Source organism: Rutidosis leptorrhynchoides, chromosome 9 (assembly GCF_046630445.1).
Source record: "Rutidosis leptorrhynchoides isolate AG116_Rl617_1_P2 chromosome 9, CSIRO_AGI_Rlap_v1, whole genome shotgun sequence".
NCBI lineage: Eukaryota > Viridiplantae > Streptophyta > Magnoliopsida > Asterales > Asteraceae > Rutidosis > Rutidosis leptorrhynchoides.
This window is the reverse complement of record NC_092341.1, coordinates 252,565,117-252,569,877: the sequence shown is the minus strand read 5'-3', so window position 1 is coordinate 252,569,877 and position 4,761 is coordinate 252,565,117. Positions and strand designations below refer to the sequence as shown.

General features: G+C 30.9%; 1 long non-coding RNA gene across 2 annotated transcripts; it reads right to left on the bottom strand.

Annotated features, from left to right (window-relative positions):
- LOC139866570 (uncharacterized) lies at nucleotides 1-2,761 on the bottom strand. Of its 2 annotated transcripts, XR_011765494.1 has the most exons (7): nucleotides 2,175-2,761; nucleotides 1,979-2,060; nucleotides 1,813-1,877; nucleotides 1,642-1,703; nucleotides 1,145-1,301; nucleotides 731-928; nucleotides 1-619 (listed from the first exon to the last, which is right to left on the bottom strand). It is a non-coding gene; the product is annotated as an uncharacterized lncRNA (long non-coding RNA). The 2 variants fall into 2 exon arrangements; XR_011765493.1 differs by having other exon boundaries at nucleotides 1,813-2,060.
- Between the last annotated feature and the right edge of the window lie 2,000 nt (nucleotides 2,762-4,761).

Genomic DNA, 4,761 nt, shown 5'->3' with positions numbered 1-4,761 from the left:
GACTTGTTACAAAAATAACTTTAAAAACACCATGCGTAGACGCAACAATTTCGACCCATTTAAAAATAGTCATTCAACCCATCGGTCAAATTAGTCAAGTTAATATGTTTATTATAAGCAAAACCCACTTAAATAAGAAAGTCATCCTACATGTAGCCGAACATATAAAATCCTTTCTCTACTACACTAAAAAGAAAACTATAAATGAGTGACAAATCAACTAATCACTACAACTATAACTATAGATCTTTGTCAGTTGGCATTAAGTTTTTTTCTGCAAGTAAACTGGAGCTTCGGGGTCAGTTATGGAATCCGTTTACCTTAACCAAGTCCCCAAGGCGATAACGGTAGAATCCTGCATAGTTAGTAGTCACAACTTCGTACTCTTCACCGATCTTGAATTCAGACAATGTTGTTATGGTACATATTATCAAACACAATTAGTATAAAAGATAAAAAAAAAATAAAAATTGGTTTAAACAGTTACAATGAAAAAATACCTGCAAATGAATGTTAATTATTTTAATTAATTAGAATGACATCAATATAGTTACCATTTGTTGTAACGTTTGTTGTAGACTTCAGATTTTGGTTAGTTTTTGTTGACATGCCTCTTTGGCTACACAAGTAAAAATCCAGATCACATAACATATATCATATGTATGATGCGAATGTTGGTATTAAATTAATAAGCCAAAAAGATTGCATTAAATAGTATCGTTTTTGTTACCTGGCTGACTTTGTGCATAATGTACTTTATTGGTTGTTTGGCACATCAAAGTAATTTTCTGAAACATATTTGGGACGCCTGCCTCGGTTTTTACGTTGAGTACGTAAAGCCAGTAGAGTTATCAGAATTTGAAATATAACAAAAATGTTAATTTTGATGCGATCCCTGAGACATTGACTAACAGAGTTGATGCGATCCCTAGATTAGAGCGGCATTCATTAGTTGATGTTAAGTTGATTTCAAGAAAAATGACGTATATATTATGCCTGGCATATGGGTCAGCTTGGGTCGGTTTGGGTAACGGGTCAAAATGGTTTTGAGTTGAAATGGGTCAAAGGTCAAACGGTTTTAAACCATACTCATGAGGTAATTAGATGAGTTATACTAATAAAACGTGTGATCTATAAAAAATACCTGGTTAGCTTGTTGTATCCTTTTGTGTATGGTTGTTCGAGACGTGACTCGAAATTTTCGGACAAAATTGACCCGCGGTCACATGACATGTTGACCATGTAGTCTTTGTATACCATTGTACCTGGGAGAAAAACAGCAGCGCGCCTTGCTGTGGTTACTGCACACGATTTAAGTTCACCGTATTTACTAAGAATTGGCTCACAGTGCTAGATTAACATTTCTAATCAAACAACTTTAACAGGGAAATTACAGTATATTGACAAAACCTATGAACATATATTAGTTCCAACACACAATAAAATCAGGAAGACTAAATCTTGAATCATTACACAACTTATTGCGTTAAATTCACAATAGAACTGACTGCAAATTGAGAATTTTTTTTAGCCAAGTACTGTTCTCTTAAACCCTATTGTTCTTTCCTTACTATATATAGATTACATGATGACAAAACAATGTTAAAAATGTTAATTTAAACAGAACAAAAGTCAACTTACTGAATAACAAAGTGAGATGAATCTTCTCTTATTAAAGTCAACCCACTAAATTAAAGATATCCCTACACAAGTAGAAAAACCATACTTATAATTAACGATTTAAGTTACTAAGGAACTTCACTAATAAGTAACCATACTCACCAAAAATACTAAAATTGTTATGTTCTGTACCTTGATATGAGATGACGATCCATGGTGCGACACTTGAAGAAGTCATCTTTCTTCTCATCTATGACCTACCATCAAAGCAATAAACCGAAGTAGACCCACTTTTGACATCTCAGTTTATTAGATCGAAGTAAAATACCAAGATATTTAAATTAACAATTATACTTACATATGACTCTGCTTGACAGTTTCAGTTTCTTTGAAAGCAGACAGGCTTTCAGTAATTTTTTTGGGAACATGTTCTACTCTTTCTGTCATTAAACCATATAATGAAGGAGTTAACAATTCAAACATAGAGAAATGTAAATTCATAGGGAAAATTCCATTGCAATGTAAGGCAGTAGATACAACATAGATATATGTACCTTCATAATTTGGTCCGAGACATGAGTGTCTTTGCTGTAACAATTTCCTATGATCACCAATTTATTTAGAATACCCGATCCTTCAATTCAACTTCGGTTCCCTTAGTTGAACATAGTGTGAACCCAAGAACACCATTGCATTCACATTCATGGTTAACACAATATAAAAATAATGACATTGACATTCATGCTTAACAGAGTAATGGCATAATGCTACAACACATTTTGTCTAGCTATCTTATTAAACGAGATTTTAATGAAACATTAGAGGTAATCAATTTAATTAACAACCCACAATGCAGACTCTAAATTTATACAACCTCACTCACTGAGACAATTATATAAGCTGTCTAAATTTATATAACTGAATCATTAACATACCTCAGCGAAGATCGTGTAGTTTATACATTTTTTCTAACTTTGTACAACCTAACTGATGAAAAAACCATACATACAAACATGAAAAATCATAAAATTGAAATCAACACCAGAATTAATGAAATAAAAAAAAAGAAATTTATAACTTTCATAAATTGGAAATTGAGGAGTGCGTAATTTGATTGAACCCCCTAATTACGGAGTGTGAGTTTTTGATTGAACCCCTAAATTGGAAATTGAGGAGTGCGTAATTTGGCTGATAAAAGGGTATTGTGGATAGATTAACATAGGGGTTGTGACTTATCACGTGATTAAGAAGATGATTTGAGATGGATGGATAGGATTTGATCTTATTTTTTGATGAATGGTTAAGATTGGTTTATTTTTTGAGATATCATGCATTAAGCACTTGTTATTAGTGTAAGAGAGAAGAGAGATAGATAACTTAATAATTGAAGTTATTCAAGTATTCAAGAAGTATTGGGTTCAACTGTTCAAACTTCACTTGATTATCTAGCGTTTGGCGTTATATTTACAAGAGGATCAAGATATTATAAATTATAATCCACTAGTAACACAAATTGGAATGACCAAAATTTGTGTTTTATACAAATCTAATCATATCTTAAGAGTGGTCTTCGTCAAGGCGATTTGTTAAGTCCTTTTATTTTCTTGATTATAATGGAGGGACTTCATTTAAATACTAAAAAGGCCGTGGAATTAAATGTTATTAGAGGTGTTAATGTTGGTAATGATAATATTAACATTTCTCATCTTTTTTACGCCGATGATGCTTTGATTGTTTCTGAATGGGATCGAGAGGAGATGGATAACATTATGAGGATTTTTAACATATTTTTCGTTGCGTCAGGTTTAAAGATAAATATATGATTCTTAAAAGTGTTCTTGAAAGATTGTTTTGTATGTTGATTAAAGGTTGGATTTTTGAGCTAGATTGAGCTAGATTTTGATGAAGATGATGAAGAACACTTAGAACACCAAGAGAGAACTTGAGAGAGATGTGTTTGATGCATGAAAGTTGAAAAATGAAAGTGTTTGTGATGGTGGTTGAAAACGTGATCATGGAGGTATCATATAGTCTCCATTAGTTTGTAATTTTATTAGATATTTCATGCTAGATGTTAAATGATGGTTCCCACATGTTTAGGTGACTCATTATGGCTGCTAAGAGCTGATCATTGAAGTGTATATACTAATAGTATGTACATCTAAAAGCTGGGTATTGTACGAGTACAATACCGAAAGAATACGAATAGAATTCTTGATGAAAACGAATGGGAATGTAATTATAACCATTTTGTGAAGTATAAGTATTTTGATATATGTCTATAAGTCTTTCAAAAGTGTATTAATATATCTTAATACATTACATACATATACATTTTAATTGAGTCATTAAATCATCGTTAGTCGTTACATGCATGCGTTGTTTTGAAACCTTTAAGTTAACGATCTCGTTTAATGCAATTAATCCATTGTTATTATATCTAATGAGGTGTTAAATTGTTATATTATCATGATAAAATAGTGTATTAATATATCTTAATACGATATATATATATATATATATATATATATATATATATATATATATATATATATATATATATATATATATATATATATATATTATCATGTCATATACAAGTTATAACGTTCGTAAATCATCGGATAAACTGGGTGGTCAAACGTTTACCTAAAATCCGTTTCAATTAATCAAGTCTTAACAAGTTTGATTGCTTAACATGTTGGAAACATTTATACATGTAAATATTAATCTCATAATATATATATATATATATATATATATATATATATATATATATATATATATATATATATATATATATATATATAAGCATGGAAAATCCGGGTTATGACAGAGTGATTATATGTCGATTTATGTTTACCCTCGGGAAATAATCCCTGCAGACCCGGAATACGGATGAGAGATCCGTGGGGTGGCCTCAATCAATCTGTGGATCAATCTGTAATTGATCCGTCTAGCGTATTGCTGCTAAGCGGTTGATGTGAAGCGAGGTGTATATAAAATAGTTATTATTTTACTAAGAAAAACTATTAAATACGATACAATTTTACACAAGATATTTATTTATTTATAGAATGGATATACTTAAACCTTGCTACAACACTTATAGGCAGTGTACCTAATCGTACAGTAGTGTAG